At 44.3% G+C, this 22653-nt stretch overlaps 2 long non-coding RNA genes across 2 annotated transcripts; one reads left to right on the forward strand and one right to left on the reverse strand.

Annotated features, from left to right (window-relative positions):
• Positions 1-5729: 5729 nt before the first annotated feature.
• On the reverse strand, positions 5730-8754 carry LOC119390931 (uncharacterized). The gene is made up of 3 exons (XR_005183531.2): positions 8459-8754; positions 6515-6721; positions 5730-6069 (listed from the first exon to the last, which is right to left on the reverse strand). It is a non-coding gene; the product is annotated as an uncharacterized LOC119390931 (long non-coding RNA).
• Positions 8755-9338: 584 nt separating this feature from the next.
• LOC119390938 (uncharacterized) lies at positions 9339-21769 on the forward strand. Its single transcript, XR_005183532.2, has 6 exons — positions 9339-9601; positions 10604-12156; positions 13539-13669; positions 15437-15654; positions 19200-19401; positions 21398-21769. It is a non-coding gene; the product is annotated as an uncharacterized LOC119390938 (long non-coding RNA).
• Positions 21770-22653: the final 884 nt, after the last annotated feature.

Here is a 22653-nt window from a genome sequence, read left to right on the forward strand (position 1 = left end):
CCTCGCTCCGCTTCAGCGCGCGGCGCGAAACGACTCGGCCACAATGCCTGCGTTCTTCAGCATACTAACGGCAAGCTATTTATATACACGATTTACCGCTGGCGGTACGCGGAGCTCGGAGGCACTTCTTTTCATTATCACAAGCGAGATTGCTCGAAGGGCGCGAAGGGTGCGCTTTAATGGTCGTCGCCCCGCTCGTTGAGATGAGCGCGCGCGCGTGCTTATCTCGTGATGGGGGCGTTTTGTACGTCTTGTGCTTTCACCGCAAATTTACGTCGAAGTTACAAGGAGCACGAAGGCCACTTCGCTCGCTGCAGCGGCCGCGTTTGCTAAAGGAGCGCGCTGTCCTCAAACACAAAGAAATAACAACTGTGACAGTTGTTAGTTCGCGCTCGTCCTGTGTGTATTCTTTTCGGGCGTCCTTTGTGAATGAGCAGCACGCTGCTAGTTTCGAGCTGCTTGCCGTTCATCGTGTGATATTCCAATTTGCTGCTATCGCACTCATGGCTTTATTCTTGCGATGAAACAATGCACAATAAACGCTCAACTACCTCTGCGAAGGCACGTTTCACTTTAGTGTGATACCGATTCCTATGACGGAGGGATCAGCCATGTTTTTTATTCAAATTCTCGGCCTGATTACTTATATTCTATTCTATTATATTATTCTGTTGTTAACATTTTTTGTTTCATTTTTACTTCTTCCATCTTAAATAGACAAATATTAACCTTTAATTTAAGAACTCTCTATTAAGACTACCCGGATCTTGGCCAATCCCCCAGTGTGGGTGTGTGCCACAGTTTCAAGGAACTACTCTACTCTACTCTACTTGCAGTACGCATTCTAGGATTATTTGAAACGGCCAATGTTGCGTGCACAGACGCTTGTTCCCTTGCGGCACGGCTGAGGCATGCACCGTAAACCGAAACCAGGTGAAACATGGAGCAGTTGAGAAGGCGATGCGCACGGGGCCCGATTACGCTATCGCATTCTACTCTTGAAGGGAAGCTCAAGCGTCCTCCACGTTTTTTTTGTGCAATGATAAATTTAACTCTGAGAAGTGCTGTGGCGACTGGGTTTCGCTGTTAAGCACGAGTTCACGGGGTCGATTTCCAGCGGCGGCATTGCCCTGGAAGCAGAATGCAAAACGCCTTCGTGTATCATGCTTGGGGTGTAAGTACATTAAAAAAACTCGACCCACCACGGCATCCCTGACATGTTCTCTTTGTTTCTTTGCAACGTCAAACAGCCAAAATTAGTTCCAGCAACGGAGTTCGTGAGCAAACCCGTTCACTCTGGCACACCTTTATTACAGCGCAACGCGTTTCCTCTGCGTTTCGATGTCTTCGATGCCCTAAATGATTCACTGTGATGTGTCTCGGCCACCGTTTCGCGCGGCGTTCTTGCTATTCGGTGTAGCGCCTGAGTGCCATTCCTTTACAGCTAGCGCATGGTAGGATTGCGTGGAAAGAATGGGAGGGCAAGGAGGGGTGAGGGGGAGAGGTGAAAGAACCAACTGCGAAGGTTTTTCTTGGTGAGTTAAACGTACGGTTTCACTTCATTTCGTTCTTCGTGCAATTCAGATTAAGCGGAACCCGCGTACATAATTAATTTCGAGTCTTCCCAGCCTTTCGGTGAGCCTGCATGCGAAGTGCGTCCCGAAAGCTTAGCGACTCTACGAGAAGAAAGTGCGAATGTCAGGTACTGGCAAATTGACTTTAAGGAAGCGTCTAATATGTTTTTTTTTTTCAAGGTTGACCCGATTTTCACGAAGTGACTGGAGAAATAGGGCAACAGGAGAGAAGAAAGAGGAAACTCATTAACCAATCCGGTAAATCATTTTTCTGGAGACGGATAACATAAAGAACAACGAATTCTCACGATGAGACTGTTCGGTATTGCCTAATGGAATTACAATAGAAAGGTTTCTCTTACATGAACATTAGCGAAGCCCTTTCTTGGTCATAATTTTTCCTTTGCTACAACGTCAATGGCATATACGTTGAGCAGGGCTGCCGTGTTGTTAAAACTCATTCTCGCAGTTTTCATTTTCTTTTTCTCAATCGGAACATTGTAATCACGCGGATATATGTTGAAAGTTCAACTTCCGACATTGTGAACCAATCTGCCCCGAAGGATTGTTCTTGCATTTTAGCTTTAATGCCTCGCTCAAATGCAACGATTCTTCTGAAATCACGTACAACTCAATGGGCCGTTTTCGGGCGCTAGACATAACCGTTACCGTTTACTCATTTAGCCAGTGTTAGCACACCGCAATAATTGCGCGTGGTTGCTTAGACGACAGTATCAATACAAATAGATCGCGTCAGCGCCTAGACCGCGCCAGACCACGCAGCGAGAAGCCGCCGACCGGAACTATTAGTTGCCAGCAGCAGCCGTCAGCACCACCAAGTTACGCGGAAAGGAAACCACACAACATTGAAGTGAGGTGACGTCATGCACTGGGCGGGGCGCCTCGAACGGCGCTGCCCACTCGTTCGGAATGAAGAGAGAGGGAAGGCGTCAGTTAAAACTAGCGATCGGTATATCTCCGGTCCTACTTTAGCTTTTCGAAAAATTCTTTCGGTCGTACATATCCAGCTTTTGTGGACACATCACAGCCAGCGCCCCTGGCGGCCCCGGCACGAAGCTAGCGCGTTTTCAATGGAACTGGCGAGTTTTTCCCGAATAATTAAGTGTAGAGGGTGAATGTTGAAAAACGCAGACCACAGAGCGCTTCTGGGAACCTAAACGCACGGGATGACTGCAGCGATCATGTTGCAGTAAGCTTCAATTTTGTTCCCAGAGCAGTTAAAGATTGTACAATGGGAGTCTATGGAAACGGCGAAAAATGTGGCCTGTTTTTCGAGACCAGAACGGTCACTGTCGTAAAACTAAGCAAGTTATGTCAATGGTCAGGAAATCACATGTAGTCCTGACACTCGGCTTTCGTTTGAAGCCATTCTCAACTTGCCGCAATTGGCGTAACATTGTTCCCTAACGCGTTTTTTGAAGCGCGGTCGTTCAAATGTTTGTGGTACCCAGTTGAAAAACCCACCAGAGTGTGTTTGGCGTGTTCTGGTGTGTTTTGGTGTTAACACCAGAACACACTGGTGTGTTCTGGTGGATACACCAGCCTGGTGGGCTGTGTTCTGGTGGGAAAACCGACCCATCGTGGTGTGTTCTGGTTGGATGTGTTCTGGCGGGATGTGTTCTGGTGTGAAAATCGACCCAGTGTGGTGTGTCCTGGTGGGAACGCAGACCCAGTGTGGTGTGTTCTGGTGGAACGTGTTCTGGTGGGGTGCGAACCTAGTGTGGTGTGTTCTGGTGGTAAATGCAGTCATTCACCTAACCTTTTGCACTTAGTATTATCAAGTATGCAGTCACAAACTTGGGCATGTAAACGTTATCCTATTAAAATAAAATTTCACTAAACGGAATGAACGATCGACAGTATGACAACGCTATTATCTTCACCCGGCCCTGCTATCACACTAGCACCAAATTGAAATTGTAATATTAAGAAAGAGAGCAGGAGACCTTGCCATCTACGCAAAGAACAAAACATATGTTCCATCCCATACACAAGAGGATGCCACTGATCGACTGTATACGGTTCTGTGCCGTGCAGACGAACTATGGAATTGTGAGCTCTGATGTCACAACTGGTGTACAGGTTAAATTAGGTAAGCTTTACGCCTGCATATGTGCAGTACAGAAAATATTTGTGTTAGACGCTTTTTGTGTACCTTGTAGATCTCTAGCATGCCTTTCACTAATTTATCTAGCTATTTACCTAAATAAATATTTATGTATATATATATATATATATATATATATATATATATATATATATATATATATATATATATATATGCACACACAAAATTAGAAACCTCACGGCACACGGTACAAGGCACCATGGTAAGAGAACTGCATAGACTTCATGCACACTCATGCATTGCAAAGCTGACAGTAGTTGATGGGGAACCCATAAAAAGACAAAGAAAGCGATGTCACATTTGCATTTATTCAACGCATCAGCACAGAACAAGTTTGTGTACTTCTAATTGCACTATACGGACATGGTGAACTGCAGTAGGCATACATGCATGTACATCAATGTCCAATAAAAAAAGAATGCAAAATAATCAAAGTAACAGGGCTATACGTTTGAAAATTTCAGCAATCCCAGAACGTTGTGCCATAAAGTGCTTGATTATATCTGCTATAAAATTTTGAAATTATGCTGTACTCCCATAGGAACATTGGAAATGAAAAGCACATTTGAAATGGAAAGCCAAAAACCAGCTTAAGTAAACCCACTAAAAATTATGAGATATTCTTCTTATGGCCTCTGTCCTTAAAAGGGTAGACCCCAAAGAAGGAAGGGCGCAACAAGCCAGCTGCCAGTATCGGACATATCACTTCTCAATGTGGCAACCAAGCACAGAAATATAAGTTCACTGACAGGCAGAAATAGCATCAGCAAATAGCATCAAAAGAATGTTTCACATGTTTGTTGTTAAGGAACGATTGCAACTGTAGTTTGTTTTCTGCATATGCATATTTTTCCTGCAAAATGCCAATACTACAAATGTCATACGACAAGGCGGTTAGACAAGCAAGGTGAAGTTGAGGTTTATTTCGGGAAAAAAGCAAAACAAAGAAAGGTACAATTTGCCTAGGGGACCGGCGAAAAGGTATAAAAGCCTGACAAGGCGCCTGCCCTCTGAAAACCTAAAATCCCACCAAAATGACAAAATGCTCAGTGTAAAAAATGAACAGTCAATAATGAAATAAGCATAAATTAGTTGCTACGTGCAGGCCACATGTGTATAAGAAAACAAATAGATGAGTGAATTGGCCCAGGCAATGACATCAGTAAGGCATATATGTGACCAACAAATGAAACAAAGTTTGAGAAAATAAACAAACATGAATGTGACATTACATGACGAAACGTAAGATTTCAATGCATAAGGTTTCAGAAATTAAAAAAACAAAGAAAACAAATACTTTAGAGAATACAAAACAATGATTATGATGACGGTGAGTATGTTTATGTAGATAGCATAGGTGTGCGCACAGGAGGGCAGGGGGGGGCGGCTGCCCCCCCTATTCCCCTAAGAGGGGGGGGGTGCAAAGTCAGCCCCATACATTGACATAATAGGCAGGGGGGCGCTGCCACTCGGGGGGGGGGGGCAATGTCAGCGCCATACGTTGACATAATTGGGAGGAGGTGCGACGAACCTTCGCCCCCCTGAAGGGGAACCCTGTGCACGCCTATGGTAGATAGTAAGTGTGACTTAATCTTCCTTTTAAAAATCCTGTATGAGTCTATATCGTCAATCAGAGTAGTTACATTCGGGTGTCAGATCAAGGTTAAACGACAAATATTTCTGCAATATTCTCTGCCTTACTATCACAAGACCCTCACCAAGTATTGAGTAATTATTTGGCGCATGAGGCACTTGAGTAATTAACAAAAAACAAAAACACCCTGCTGCATGCCTAGGCATGCAGCAGGGGGATTAATAACAAGTGCACTGAAAAAAGAAGACATGCTCACCGATGAAAGAAAGAAAAGGAAAACTGTACATTCTAACCTATCATATCAACTGTTGGACAAGGTGCACCATATGAACTTTTGGAGAAACACGTCTCGTACACTAGAAGAATATGGCACACATCTTTTAGTCACCTTCGAAAAGATTCGGCATTTTGCTACAACGAATGTTCCCCCTCGATTTACAAGAACACACGGTGAAGCCATGCTGCTTTCATGCAGCAAACACTGCCCTACATGTGCTGGTGGATGCTCGATACTGTACATGAAGGGTAAAAAATACTGCTGACAGATAATTTCCTGGCATAACAATAATATGGTCTGAGCGGCTGCACCATACAGTATGGAAACCTCTTGAACAAACCTCTTTAACAATCTCTGAGCAATAAATGCCTCAGACTCCTCGACAGTTTCCTTGAGCAGCATGAAGAGGCTTTTAGAAAGCGGCATGAAATGCCTGATGTATCTTGATGGCAGAATGTCATCGAGACATGGGATGCTGTAATGCAAAAGCCACAATTCTCATTCGGTTGCCTTCCAAAAGGCCCTTTCTGAAACTACAGAGGGCTGCAAGAACATCAAGTGTTGCTGTCCTCACGTGACTTAGACCTACGTCACACTGTGTTTACACATAACCACCAGCTCGATATGAACACCACAAATGTTTTTTTTTAAGGAAGTGGCATCGAAAATGTACTAATTGCATTCCGAGCAACCTCAATGAACTTGTTAGTGTTCTTGACAGCGATTTTATTAAGCGCAAGAATACAAAATACTTCTAAAATCTGAGTCAGTACTCCATCACCAATATCTCACATAACAGGTGCTTTACAAGGAACCTTCTGATCTCGCACCTTCAAATATGAGCTTTCAGTGGTTGTAATCCAGTAAGCACATTTTATTGAATTACGACTCACACAAGCACAAGCTTGCAATCTACTTACAGAGAGGCCAGGAAGCACTACTGCTTAATTTCTTGCCACACAATCAGAGACGTCAGCATCTGGGTTGTCGACTTCAACATCCTCAGGAACCTCTTGACTACATTCCGAATTACCATGGACCTTGCTGACTGTTATAGGAAATTCATCCTGCAGATATGGTTCATCTTTGAGCCCGACATTGTCCTCAGTAAGCTCATCTGAACTTGCCTGCATAGAAAAGAGAGAGACAAAACAGAAGTGAGACGATATTCAGGAGTTATGCATTCATGTTCGATCATCAAGTATAAAAGCCACATAAGCAATTTTGTGAAAAAAGCAATAAGCGACACGATAGAGTTAGCTCTCGCCTAGAAGTTGAATCGCACGAGAGTGACAGCTGTTCAATGCTGCCAGTGTGAAGGCAGCAAATATGCACCAATGCTGGCATGACATGTGCTCTAACAATTTAAGCATATTTGTTTTTTTTTGGCCGTTCGCTCCTTCCGTGTGACAACCAGTAGTATGTTACTGATGTACTATTCCAGCTTGGTGCTACTGACTGGTTTCTCAGAAATTCTGGGCAATGAGGGACGTACTATAGATTTCTCCAATTGAGCAATCTAGCAAGAGAAATGAGTGATCTGGTCATGCGACCATCCATTTCGTTGCTTGTCACTGTGACATGCCAAGTAGCGCCAATGGAATTTAGGCTTCTATCACTCGCAATATGACGAGAGGTATGAAACTGGCAATGCTTACAGCAAAGTGGTGCAAGCATAAAGAGATCACAGATGCTGCAATACTGGATAAGTCATAGGAATCATTCATGGTTCTGGCAAGAAAAGCGTATTAATGAATCTTATCTGCTCCAGTTTAATCTCATTACCACCGTCCTTTCGACAGCAGCTCAGCATTTTTAATAACAGGCAAGACTGAATCAAATGGTTGAAACGGGATTTGTAAATGGGATAGCTTTCTAGATGTGAAGATGTACACAGTAGCCCAAACTGAAACAATACAGGCCAGGAATCTTTCTTCCTGTCTCTGCTTGCACTACCAAGCACTACTTCATTCATTTCATTGAATGAGGTACATTTACTCGATGTGGATGCAATGCGGTTTGTATTGTAGCCTCTGCATAGCACTAGTGCGTTAATGTTTTATGAAGACAGGCAGTAACTGATTTTCTTCGTGGAAATGTGTGCCTCATTTCTTTGTCGCAAACTGCAAGTACATGGGACATTCTTAACGCACCTTGACAACATTTGGGTCCTAGATTTGCTGTTCATAAATAACAACTGTTCCACTCGGGCACTTTTGAAAGGCCATGCAGTCGATGGCCGTCAAAAAGCCACAACTCTATCGACTCAGTGCACTTGTCATGCTGCTGCTACATGGCAGTTTTGAACGACCGTTGAGGGTTTGAGGCTTTTCTGGAACAGATAGTGTGGCACTGTGGATCTTTATTTTCATTTTCATGTCACCGAAAGTTCAACAGTATAAATCCTCATAAAGGCACAAATGTGTCTGTCACTTTTGTTTAAACGATTCAATCAACTGTTTATACGTAGTTATGAATGCATATTTAGTATACCTACTGACAGCCCCCTAAGCATTGTTCCCCACCAACCCAACCACTCCCTCCCCTCTTACATATACAGGCACCTACCACCCCGCCCCCGTGTTGTTTTAGCAACCTCCTCTTCCCCCCCCCCCCCCCCCCCCCGTCATTTCGAAGTTATGGGTAAAACACTGCTGGCACCGCGCGCCCCGCTTCTACATCGATGTGAAACAGTTACAAAGTTAAACGAGGATTGCATCGCCCCGCGGTGGAAAGCTGTGATATCCGTCATTTACAGCGAAAGAAGCTCTCGCCTCAGATAAGCACGAACAGAGCGGCTGCATGTGCGAATTGATATTGATAACGCCGGGCTCTGAGAGTCATTTCAAGATATCACAACTTACCTGTGAAGCATCTAGAGCAGCAGACGATTCTTTCTTCTGGCTCCACACAATCTGTAGGGGAACTTTGACGATGTAGTCGGTTCTAAATAGAACCGAAAGCGCCGTTTCTGAGGCGGGACCGACCACCACGACGGGGCCATGGGTGCGCGGGGGCCCAGGGCCGTCACTTCAACAGCTGCGCTGTAGTGAAAGAACTGCGATCTACGATCATCACATTGTAATTCACCACGTCGTACACACGCCGTTGTTAAACCCCGCCGCCGAGCTGCTTTGGTGGCGAAGTCGGTTAGCACTCAGTGCGGCAGTTCGAGGTGCTGAACGTCGTGGGTTCGAAACCGCGCATTGTAGTTTTTTTTTTTTAGTGTTTTCGTTTCTAGTTTTGAAACATTGCGTCAAGATTATCATGACTTCTCCGAAGGAACCGTAACTTTACTTTTTAAAAGAAAACCAAGCGGAAGGCTGCTGCAGCAGTACACTGTAGCTGCAACCGTACTCAAGACGCGATACATTGTTTCATTGCATCGCATATGAATGGGACGCTGACATGACATTTCCGACCACTGATTTATTACGTTGAGAACGCACTCTAGCAATAAACACTTGAAAAAATAGCGACAATCCTCAGAACGCCGTTGATATAGCATGTTTTATAGAAACAGTTTCGGTTTCGATCGAAACCGGGACTGGTAGTATAAAAGCTGTGATAATATAATAAATTATTAGCAGCGATTTGAGGTTTGTGATCACTTTATTTGTGAATTAGAGCTCCTAAACTTTCAACAAAAGCAACAAAGTTAATGGTTGAAGAAGATATCATGCCACTACGCCTTTAGTTAGCGGCAAACATTCATTTTAACGCCACTGCTAGCAACACTGGCATTGTTTTTTTTTATTCCGCCGAGGATTTTCCGTGCGTGAACGATCGCCCGTTTGTGAAAAGTTAGTGCGACGCAGTGTTTCGTCTACGTAAGATACCACTTTCACAAGAACAAAAAGGTTATAAGTGCGAAGAGCGTGCCGTGCGGTGGTTTAACTGCAAGGACGTTGACGACTTCACCCCTGGGGATGTCTTCAGTGCTTACTGGGAGCGGCGATGAGAAGACCAAAGTCGGCTCTACGACACCGTGCTTCTGCATATGACAGGTGATGTAAAATTCTTCATTACATGGGGCACACATTCTGTGCGTATGTTTAAAATCTCTTCCTGCACGTGCGGAGTCGAAGAAGAGCTTAAACTTCAATCTGGCTGCGCATGTTCAACTTTTTCCCCCCCACACTCGCCTTTGTGCTGAACCACGCCGTTATAACTCCATGTCATGTCCCAGCGCTGGCCGACCGCTATCTACATGTAGCCTATTTACTATTCTGTAGTATGTAGTACTTTACGCCGAGCTGCCGTCGCCGCGTGAGTGTGTACCAGCGAATGCTATGCCTCGCACAGTGTTGAAATCCTGAGTTAGGGCAATATTATAGATTTAACGTTAATTGCTACCGTGGAACCATGATTTGCACAGATTTTTTTTTAAAACCACGATGTGAATCTGTGATAGTATACAGGTGACTACCGCAGTTCTTTGCCACGTGGTATTTTCGAAATGCATGAATCTAGACGGGTGCGAGCAAGTGATGCTCTCTTATGCGCTGCAGCATAGTGCTCAGGCTTCAGGAAGAGGCCGAAACAAGCGTGCGGCCTGGGAAGCTCGAAGCTTACCAGCTTATACATTTTTTTAGCGAAATCTTTGTCAACATGGCATTACACCCATCTTCACTAACCAGAGGTCGTGCTCTTGAATTCGTGTATTCTTCATGATGCTGGTTGTATTGCTGTGAGGCCTTGCTCAGTGCTTTAAGATTGATCTTCAGGGCATAGCTTGACGGTGGTCCTGGTGGAAGCTTTCCCACATGTATTTATGCAAATGTGTGCTAATCATCATAATTACTTTCTGATAAGTGTGACTTAATTGTAATATTGCACTACTGCTAGTTGGAATCATAAGTGTATAAACAAAATTGTTTATTTTTCAGTCACAATTGTCACATAGTGCATGGTTCCCATTGCATGTTTGCATAGTTTTGTGTGACTGTGTTGGCTTGTATTGTCAACTGACTTATTTATCGATTATGACGTGTCACTTTTATTCACAGTCCAAAGAAGAAATGGACCAATGTTTCAATGCATACGGAACAAAAAAAAAAGAGATACGCCGACCAGCCCAAACAAACATTTATGACGTCTCGGCTTTCAGCACGCAGGCCTTGATCGCAATGAATGCATCACCAGAAGTGCTTCGTTTAAATGGGCTTGAGTAATCACTGCAAAGGCTGTGCGTAGATGGGGTTTCGATTTCCGTCGTTAAGATTAACTCTCTTGCAAGTGGTCTGTATGATAAGTGATTCTATACGTCGCCGAGATGCTGCCATATTTTCTATTGTGACGATTTTTGCGTTGTCTCAATCAATCTTGTGGTCATTCATCACGGCGTGTTCAGCTAAAGCGTTGTTGTGGACGCTCTTATTTTTTGTCACGAGCGTGCTGCTGCAGACGCTTCTTGTAGTTTCCTGACTCTCCGATGTAAACACTTTTGCAGTCTGCCAAGGTATCTAGTAAACTACACTGGGGAATTGCTCCCTGGGCAGGCGGTCCTTCACTCTTACAAGTTGATGGCGCATCTTTTTGGGTGAAATGTGTGCCACATACATGTCATACTCACGTCGGACATGTGCCAAACATTCGCTTGTTGCAGAAATATGCGTTACAGGGGCTCGCTTCGTAGACGCGGGGGCCAGCAGGGAGGAGGTGCGTCAAGGTGTCATTGTCATGACAGCTGAATTTCACCTCTGTGCACTCCGCTTTCAACAAGAGGGCTGTTGTCACCACGCTGCTGCAGCGTGCCAAAAGATTGGGCTCAAAGCCACATGATGCAGGCATGCAAAGGTACGGGATGACCTCGCTCACTGTAGATACCCTAGGCACTTTACCAGTGCAATAGACTGTCAACTGTCATGACGGGTACACACTTACGCGCCTGCTTCCTGCTGGCCCCCGTACCGTATATTTCTTGAACAAACTAATGTTTGGCACATGTCCTACGTGAGTACGACATGCACATGGCACAGATTCCACCCGAAAGTTTGTGCCATCAACTTATGAGAGTGAAGGATCACCTGCCCAGGGAGCGTTTCCCCAGTGTAGTTTACTAGGTACCTTGAGCAGACTGCAAGGGTGTTCACATCTGAGTCAGGAAACTGCAAGAAGCGTATGCAACAGTATGCCTGTGATGCAAGTAATACAAGCATTCGCAACAAAGCTTCAGCAGAGCACGCCGTGATGAATGACTACAAGATTGATTGGACCAACGCAAGAATCATCACAACAGAAAAAGTGACAGCATCTTGGCTACATATGGAATCGTTTATCATGCAGACCACTTCTAAAAGAGTTAACCTTAACAACAGAAATCTAAACGTGATCAATGCGAGGTCTTTGCAGCAATTTCTCAAACCTATTCAAATGAACCGCTTCTGCTGATGCATTCATTGTTGCAAGGCTTCCGTGCTCAAAGCCGAAACATGATAAACGTTTGTTTGGTCTGGTCGGCATCTCTTTTTGTTTCAAATGTACGGTGCCAGCCACGCGGGATTCCTTCACGCTGCCGACTTCCATGTCAACACAAAGAGTGCAGAAACCGCAACAGAAGGTGAGGTAATGGGAAAGCTGTATATCTTCTTTTGCTTCGAAAGCTTTTCAGATACAGCGCCCTAGCATCCTTGGTTCTTACATAACTCATATTATTTATTTATTTATTTTCAATACTGCTGCTCTCAGCTGAGAGTGTAGCATCTGGAATACTGTACTCTATGTCAATAGTTTCTTGCTGCACTGGGGAAGCCGCAGGATTCATTTGCGGGCAGAAATGCCAAATGTTGCTAAATATGCATTAATTTATGCCATGTCATCAGCTCAACGTCTGCTTGCCATGTTGTCTGTGCCTCCTATGTGCTTAGTGAATTGACACAGCAAATATTTGGCATTTTAACCATAAACTGTGTTTACATGAACGTGGCAGTAGGGCCTTGCTTCACACATACATTTTCTCAGCAGTTTCCTGCAGCTTCCTTAGATTTTAAGTAAGGACAAACACTTTGCACACAAGCGTAAAAAGACATGGAAACACATGAGCATAAAGGTATGTGCTAGCGCAATTACATGTCGTGACACCAGGTGCCCTCTTTTTCACAGGTCTCTAAAATGCACTTTGGCACATGCCTGGCAGTCTCATAACGTCTTGCATTCGCCTTCACAACTTGATGCCTTTCATGTCCTGCACAACAGGATTGCGTTTCTTCAAAATCAGTCACATTTGTGCGCCATGAATGGGAAGCATGGAGTGATGTTTTGTCTTCTGTATCTGGACCCGTGTGGATGGCGCCAGCCAAAAATGGCAAAAATAAGGAAAACCTGTGCCACTCACACAATATTTCATCCATGTGAATACAAACTTTTAAGCATTTTTTAATTAGCACTTATCGTCTACTAGTGAAGTGTTGCCAGCTGAAGTGTGCAAGCTTCTCCATGTCTTGACACCACCACCCTTCATGTGCTTCTTGTGTCACTGATCATGGACACCTAATTTTCAGATGCTGTCACCATTGCCAAATTTTACGAAACATTAAGATCACAGTGGCGCATCCCAGTTGAGAAAGGTTTGAGGGCTTTCACAGCAGGTGCCATGCCACTTTGAGGCTGTGTTGTTGCCATGCTGAATGATTCTTTAAAGTACATTTGACTACTGAAACCTCATATTAATTTCAGAGTTCATTGAAAGTGGCATGGTTGAGATGTCCGCCAAGAACCGAATCCTGGTTAGGGAACGAGAGTGCGATGCGAACACTGCCCGATTACGCTGTGGCGCCCAAGACTTGAAGGCGAAGGTCAAGCGTTCTCCAAGTGTTTTTAAGCATTGTTGGTAGGGTGAGATAGTAAACAGTTAATAATAAGAAAATCCTAATAAATTACTTAGGTTGCTTTGCAGAAACTGTGTGGGAGCAGAGCTAAGCCATTTTCTGAATACCCATGCAGGCCACTTGCCACTTCGTTGCAAAGGAGACTCCTGAGGAGGCGTTTTGTGGATGACACGGCCTGTTCGAGCCTTCCATTGTGGGATGAACAGTTATTCCCATCATTAGAGCCTTCACCAAATGAGATTGGAGGTGTGTACTGCTTTCTTTTTCGCTCTAAGTATTATTCCAACCTGTAGTTATAGTACCAACGAAGGTTAGTAGGCACTTAACGTTCGTTACATATATGGTGCGAGCGACGCAGTGAATGTATCTCATTTCCCCAAATGCCGACTACACTTTCTAGTGTACTCTTTAAATATCAGAACCTCACACTGTACTCGTCTACAGTGTCGATGGACGTTGATTACAAATGCATCTGTGAATCATAGACCGCTCCTGCACTTCATGGGCAACCGAGTTGTATTTTTTTTTCATTTATGCCATAAGGCGCACTGGCGCCGAAAAAAATAAATAAAAGCTAGGTGACGCTTTTGAGCCGCTCAGCTGGTCCAGCAGTGGGACAGATGAAAATCGTCGGGAGGCCGTCGCAACTAAACACTGAAGTTCGTTATTGAATTGCGCAGTAACATGTTGCACCTTACCAAATTCACTGTGTCGAAATCCTGGCATGGCGCAAGCAGAAAGCTACAGCACGAGGCCCGTGCGCTCGTCGCGGCGGCTGCTGCGGCATACACACTTTTCCCATAAGCGCTTGCGCGTCGGTTGGTGGCGCTCGTGTGCTTGAAAAAGGTCTATTGCTTTTAAAGGTCATAGTGGCTAAGCGCAATTGGCAAGCACAAGAGTGTTCATAACACCAAATGCTCCACTGGAAAGGTATCTCTTGCAATTCAATACGTCACGTTCATATCAGTACATAAAAAGTAATCGTTGAATAAATGTGAATTCAGTGTTCCAGCACATGCTGCTCATGATAGTACGTCGTATACAACACAATAATGCATGCCGATACCGCGTGCTGTACCCTCGTACTATGCCGCTAAACTGCTACATCTGATATGCATCCACATGGTAATACCTGCGCTGACTGTGTTATTCCTTTCACATTTCATGTGTAGAGATACATGCAGGGTTGTTCAGATATATGCAGTATTTATGATTTAAGAATGCGGTTGTACGTTCTTTCGAGTCATGCTCCCCCGGCGCCAATGAGCAGCGGGCGACCAAACAGCCGACTTGCTCGACGCTTGCACACATTTCCCATAGTGCCTGCGAGGCATTCTGGGATTGCTTGAAAGGTCTATTGAGTAGCTGTGAAAAATTCATTCAGTGGTCTTCCTGTATCATAACAGCACTATTTTTTTCTGTGTTCATTTGTAGGTGCCATGGGTCCTCGAACAGTAACATATATAAATGGGTGCAGACATCCTATCCTATTGCATGCTTTCACAGTAATGCAGCAGCTTAGTCTTGAAGTAGTGCGTGTGTGCAGCTGTGGTAAAATTTTGTTTTGGTTACAGTTCAGTACCACTAATGATGTGCATATTTGCTGCTCCGACCACTTATGTCACAAGCGGTCTATGCTGTAATGTCTCTGCCAAAGTGGTCATCTTTAACAGTATGCGGCACAGTGCAAAGTTATTGAATATAAATTTGATGTAGAAGTGGTTGAATTCATTCAAAGCTCACTGTCGTGCTTTTTTTCTTTTTTTATCTCACTTGCCTCAGTCTAGCAAAAGCACGTGTATCCATGGCACCTACAGAATCTAAACAAATGTTTGGAACATAGGTGCAACACTGAGCAAACATTGGCATCATTTTCTGAACAGTTGCTGACGTGGCAAAATATTTTCTTTGCACTCTTACATTTACAGGTACAATAATAACTTTTCTAACTTACTAAATGGTGGAGCCTGAATTCTAACAGTTTAGCATTTGTTGATTTTGCTCCATGAACAGGTTCAGCACAGTGTTGCTACGGCAGCATCCACTGCGCCTGCTACTGAGTCTGCTGCCACCTCATATCCTGCAGCCACACCAACTAAATGTGCTGCCTCTTCTGGTCCTGCAGCCTTAGCAGTCACACTGCTTTCTACCTCTGATGCTGACATGTCGCAGTGTTCGTTCAACAAGGATGAACAGCTAAGATAATCAAGGATCCACAAGGAGTATTATAGGTGCGTAGCCTATCATGATAATAACTAGTAACAAGAGTGCTTATTTGGGCCAGTCTGTACATGTCCATAAGAAATGAGAAACAGCATGAACCAAGGATGACAGGACAGAGATGAACTAAGCGCTGTTCTGTTCGGACTACGTTTACAGTGCAAGTATGTCAGTGCTAAGTCCATATCTATGCTTTTGTCTTGTGGCTCGCGCTGTTGCTTGTTTTCTTTGAGCTAGTAACAAGATGTGGACTTGAGCTAGTCGGTAAATAGCTGCGTGCGAAGGCATAGGATGTGTTTGCGTCTTGTTTCTTTTGCAATAACTAGTCTTGTGCCGAGTTTCAGCTTACCTAACCAAGCAACAATGAATGTGTGGGTGCAGAGTATGTTAATTGCCAGTTCTTGCACAGTCAGTCTGCATGTGGCCTGATAATCACGTTGTCTCGACAAAACCCTAAAAAATAATGCTGCTGTGGTAAGAGCGACAACAATGCAAAAAAAACATGGCTGATCCCTCCGTCATAGGAATCGGTATAACACGAAAGTGAAACGTGTCTTCACAGAAGTAGTGCTTATGATATATGAGAGCTTGTACAATGTCTATTCGTGTTTGGCAGCTATAGCACCGTTTGACGTGGATGCACCCATGTTGACAGCATGTCTCTATCGCGACGACTAACGCCCATGATCATGATTAAACCGTTGAGGTAGCTGACGGTGTGAACATATATTTGGACACAGCGAATCGTGAATCGCGCGTAAGGATGATATCAACAAGCTCATAATCAACATTGGTACCCGGTATGCACTTCTTCAAAGCGCCGTCAATTAAGGAGAGAAACGGCACGGTGTGCGCTTTCTAGTAATGGGTAGCCGACGCCTGTGCTCATGCATACATAACACACACTGCACTTCAGCAACGCGGGAGGTAGAGGTTCGTAGCCTGAGTCGCAAACGCGTGCGTCCCGCTGACCTCTGTCTCGCAGGCGCTGCTCTCGCTCCACCAAGGCACGACATTCGCCCGTCGAAATCGCGTCCTATCTGCAACGCATATTGCAGCAGTTTTGTTAGTCGGTGCTCTCGCAATTGAAGCAGTCGGCGGCAGAGAAATCACGTTCGTGCACGTGGAAGCTGCACTACTCCGATGAGCCGACGCACGCTAACACGAATACAAAGGCAAAGAACGTAACTGCGTCAAGGGTGCCTCGGCGACGCCAGCGCGCCAGTCTACCTCTCTGGTATCGAGACGCTTAACCATGACCTCCGATATCACGTGCAATCTCGGAGTAAGCGCTAGTAAGTGTCGATCGTGAAGCATTACTTCTTTTCACCTCTCACAGACGGCGGCACCGCCCCGCTCTGCCCGCCGCGAAAGAGAAGGTGTGAAAGATATAAGGCGCGTCCGCGCCGTGCCTAGCATCTCTCGAGTTGGCTTAGTCGGTAGAGCGTCGGGCGCTTGCCGTCGCGGCCGCAACGTCGTGGGTTCGATTCCCAGCGGGGTATGTTTTTCTTGGTTTTTTTCTTTCTCACCTGTTGGCGTCCATTTTATCAACGTCATATCCGTGACGGATGTACTTGGTGGACCCCGGCATAAAACACTTTCGTGTTAAAAAATTGTAAGAGGTGCTGGTAGTAACCTTTGCTAGCTAGTGCTGCATGAGTTATGCTGATAATCTGTGCCCAGCCTTTACCGAAAGGTATACTTCAGCTTTCAGAAGCTGAACTTACTTTTCGAGGATGGCTTATCTTTCTATTCAAAAGGAACATCATGTGAGCTACTGCATTCACAATGCGTGCGGCGATCTGGGTCAACACAAGCTAGATTGTGTTGCCACTGTAGTCATCATTCACCATGGTCATGAAGCGATACAATGCTGAATTGTAGCTTAAAATCTGTGCGGAGGCTTTGATACTCATTCGGTAACTGATCAGCACTTGCTGGAATGAGGGCATTGTGTGTGTGAGGGCACATTCAAAGTGCAGCTGCAGCACGGCACCCTGAAATATTTCTTAATCCACAGCAGCTTCTGCCACGCTTGTGACATAGCGTGAACGTTACAAGGAGTCGAAATGAAATTACTGCTCGCCGCAACCGATGCAGACAAACCGCATTGTTGCTGTTGACACACTCATTATGGTGATTACTCTTTGTGAATGCATGCCGGCAATGGGTACCGAATAAGAATGAAGCTACTGTTTGCCACAAGAGATGATACTATTTACGCATTCGTAGACGGTCATTGCTCAATTTTGAAGACGCGCAGTCAGTACATACAACAGGCATCAAAAACCTTCAGGTGGTGGCCTTAGAACCTCCAAGCAACCCCTGTAAATCCCTTGCTGGGCCAGTGAACACAGTCCATCATGTTTTCTTTCGTGTATTTTGCCAATTATGAAAGCTGTACTTGTGTTTTTCAAACTTTAACTCTTTCCCAATTACTTTTATAGATAGCAATTGAGAGCCCATTCTCACTTCTTAGCAAAAGAAAAGCATTTTTTTCCTGTTTAAAAGCTGGCTAAGAAATGGCGAGGCCTTTAACGATACTGAGTGCATCACTTTGCAGTTTTATCATTTATGTACTATTTGACAACTTTCAATTGCACAAGCCATTTTGATAATAATTTTCTCACAGCACTTGAAGCACAAAAATCTGAGAATATATATACGTAATGGGACTGCTTATTTTGACTGTTGACTAATATGTATGTTGCATTCAGTGTTCACCAAACACTGAAATGTGCAGTGTGATAAACTATAAGGTGTACCTCGCAAGGCATTATTAACTGGTCAATTATAATAGAGCTGAAACCTGGGAGAATATGCAAGTGAAACTTAAGAAATTATACGATTTAGGGGAATAAATACTATGTGGCTAATGCAAGTGAAACTTAGAAAATATACGATTTAGGAGAACAAATAATAATTCATTCTAAAAAGACAGGGCGTGCAAAGACGGACACAAGAAAGAATTCAGGACACCACAAACGCCAACTAACAACTGAAGAGACGCGCAACGGCGGAAAAGAAAGAAGGCACGAAAACTTATCAGCGCATGCTCATGCAACAGGCGAACCTATCAATCTGGCATGCGTGGGGGTCTACGTGGAAGTAACTGTTAAGGCATTTGAACTGTTCTGTCTTTTTAGAATGAATACTTACCAACTAACTCCGCTCTCTGTTAATTCTAAATAATAATAATGTGGCTAATGCTGCACTGTTATCATTTACTACTTCCATGTTGACATAGAGGTGGTTTCAATATTATTTTCAAGCTTGCACTTGGCACAGTAGAGCCCCACTGTTATGTTCCTCGCTGCGTTTTCCTGGCTGGTATCGTTTTTCGCCGGTCCCAGCATAGCTTCCATAAGGTCCAATATATTGGGAATCCCATTACATCCTTCAGTCCCTTCAAAAATGTATCAGCAGGGTTCTCTGTATGTGTTTCAGTTCAATGTGTAGTTCAGACTTTTGAAATTCAGCTCGTTGTTATTGTCGTTGGGATGAATTAAACAGTGCTGTTTGCTAAAGAAATAATTTTTTGTTTGTATCTGTGCAGGTTGACCTGCCTAACGGTGGGACGCTCTCAAGGACCACCTCGAGAAAGGACTTCCATTTGGTTCAGCAGTCCACCATCGCAATATGGTGGACAGATGCCCACGCGCATAGGAGCTTCACGGGAACGAACCGTTTTGCAGCAGCAGGCGCCCAGAAGCCTGCACATCGGCCATTGTCCCCACATAAAGTGGGAGCATAGAGAGGTCAGCAAGAAAGCTTGCGCATTTCAGTAGCGTGCATGTTTTCTGTCATGCATGCATGTCGTTTTATAACCTGGTACCAGTTCGGCGACTTCAGTGCCCTATTTCTGAGCACAGCTGCAAGTTATATTTCCAGTCACAGAATGTACATGCCTAATGGTTGAAATGCTGAAATGCTTGTCTACTTCAAGCAATACTGCAAGTTGGCTCAGTTGGAACATATTCATCTTCACGGATTCGCGCAAGCACACGGAGACAAAGAAGAGATACACAACGACGAGCGCAATCTAACAACTGGTTTATTTTTTCGCAAATCTTCACTTAACAACCCTCCGATCGGTGCGATCTAGTAAAAAAAAACTCGTCAAAAGCGCACATGGCACAGCTCGTGATCACGTGCCTTAACGTACATATGACGACAGCAAAAATTCTTTCTCAAGTAAGGCAACAGAGGGGTGGCTAACACACTTTTCTTTTTGCTTGTCTGTGTAAAAGGCCTCCACTTTCTCCCTTGAAGTTTGATTGCGATGCCTGTATTCAAGGATGGTGCTACTAAAACAAGGGGTGCATGCGCACTCATTGCAATGCAGCGCTAAACGTGTGTTACGGCGGCCTTTCAGACTCAACATATGTTCCCTTAGCCTTGTGTTTATACATCTGCCAGTCTGCCCTACGTACACATGACCACACGTCAAAGGAATATTGTACACTACATTGTTTGCACATTTAACAAACTGCTGCTTCTTGGTACACATTTAACAAACTTAGTAGTGATTCCTTACGTACACGGGCTATCTCACAGAATAAAAAAAGGTAGCTGGAAATTACAAAGTTAAGGTGGTGGGTGTTTTTGGCCAAGACAAAATCGGAGGTGTGTGTGCTTTGGTTGACCAGAAATGTGAGAAACTGAAAAGTGTACAGGATAAACACAAGCACCAGTTTGTTAAATGTGCAAACAATGTAGTGTACAATATTCCTTTGACGTGTGCTCATGTGTACGTAGGGCAGACTGGCAGATGTATAAACACGAGGCTAAGGGAACATATGTAGAGTCTGAAAGGTCGCCCTAACACACGTTTAGCGTTGCATTGCAATGAGTGCGCATGCACGCCTTGTTTAGTAGCACCACCATTGAATACAAGCAACGCAATCAAACTTCGGGGAGGATAGTGGAGGCCTTTTAGATTGACAAGCAAAAAGAAAAATGTGTTAGCCACCTTTCTGTTGCTTTGCTTGAGAAAGAAATCTTGCTGTTGTCATCTGTATGATAAGGCATGTGATCACGAGCTGTGCCATGTGCGCTTTTGACGAGTTTTTAGGCCAGATCGCGCAGATCGGAGGGGTGTCAAGTGAAGGTTTTCGAAAAAATAAACCAGTTGTTAGATTGCGCTCATCGTTGCGTATCTCTTCCTTGTCTCCTTGTGCTTGTGCGAATCCGTGAAGGTTGTCTGCTTGCTTTTGCAAGTATCTGCACATTAAAATAATTTGATATAGTTGAAATCTTGATGGCATCTGTTGCATGTTCTTCTTTGTCCGGAGTTTTTTGAGGAAGGAAAACCTGAACTGTGGTATTATCCGTCATAGTACCGACATTTGTGGCGTGCGAGCCTTCCCGAAGTTCAATAAAAGCATTAAACCTGAGCATTCCAGCTTTGTAAGGAATCATGGTGAAAATTTGTTGCAATGGTAGTCCTACATTCAAAAATTAGCCCCTCAGTTTGTATGTTAGGCTGTATGACGAGCACGTAGCAGGTTATTTACTGAAGAGCGCGTAGCAGACGCATGAAGAGCACTTAGCAAACGTATATTTTCTGCTAGTGTTACCTAAGTGGGTCTTAATCAGCTACCGTAGTTCATTGATAGGCATTTCTCAATGAACGAAATGGATCTGTGTTCCGTCATTTTTCTTTGCCTAAAAAGGCAGAGCACAAATCTGCAACAACCATAGTGAACTGAAATCATCAAATTAGGGAAATGCTGTAATGAATTGTTCTTGCAGTCTCTTCCAGGCACTACAGTGCTGCCCAAAGCCTTTCGGAAGAGGAAGCGAAACAGGCCGCCCAGAACACCAGGCTTTTGGCTGTCCCAGAAGACAACCAAGTTGAGGCGAGGGCAGAAAAAATAAACAGAGAAGTCATTTTCATTTCCAAACTACTGTGTAAGGCTTATGTTTTCGCCCGTGGCCATGTAAACATGCATGTTTTCATTAACAATGCATTTAAGGAAAGGCAATTACACCTGGACCCGTCGTGCAAAAACACACCAGCCCGGTTCCTGCCAAAACACGCCAGTCCGGGTCTCAACAAAACACGCCAGTCCGGTTCTTGCCAAAACACACCAGTCCGGTTCACACCAAAAACCGGTCGTATACACCAGACCCGGGACACCCGCCAGAAACCGTGTCTGAATTCCCGCTCTGGTGGAAACGGGAAAAATACGCCAGACACGGCCTGGTGGATTTTTCGACTGGGATATTGATAAACCCTTGTTTACCACGGGCGACAAGGCGTCCACCGTGGCCGAGCGAGCTAATCGCTCAGGTTCTGAGCGCGGCATCACCGCGCCGTCATCGGTTCGATTCCTGGCGACGGATCAGCATTTTTTTTTTTTCAGCCCGTGAATTAGTTTCACAGCTTCGCACAGGATGTCGCCGCCGAAACAAAAAAGAGCTTTCGTTTCGGTTTCGATTCTTGACTGTAATCTTGAGCTGCCGTTTCTTTTTCTCTTTATTATATGACTTTTTTAGTGTATGTTTAAACACTCCACGCGTATCACATCGTTGAGATCTACATTTGTAATTCTTACTTTATTCTTTTATAAACGTCCTAAGGAACAGAACGACCGATCAAGTTATGGTGAACAAAACTCTTTCGAACTTTTGTACGCGTATTGGGGTGGAAACTTATTTCTCCCTTCTCATGATGTCGTTACGATCTTCTCAGGTACCTACAATTCAGCAACGTAAAGGAAGCGAACTAAGCTTAGACAAGCGAGGCAGAGTAATTAAATGACAAAGTTAGACGTTTTTGCAGTTGCTTTTTACTTTAGGGCTAACGCAAGTGTCTGTCGTAATCTTAACGAACGAAGAGGAATTTTTCGAGGGGTTCTTTTTTTTTTGTTAGTCACTACTAATGAAACCAACAGATAATTAAGCCAATCAAAGAATATGAAAAATTATTTGTTCTTTTTCAAACAGCAGTGCAATGATTTCGCCCTAACTTAAATGAAATCAAAATCGCTATCTCGACAGCATCA

Source organism: Rhipicephalus sanguineus, chromosome 1 (genome assembly GCF_013339695.2).
Source record: "Rhipicephalus sanguineus isolate Rsan-2018 chromosome 1, BIME_Rsan_1.4, whole genome shotgun sequence".
In the NCBI taxonomy this organism is placed as follows: domain Eukaryota; kingdom Metazoa; phylum Arthropoda; class Arachnida; order Ixodida; family Ixodidae; genus Rhipicephalus; species Rhipicephalus sanguineus.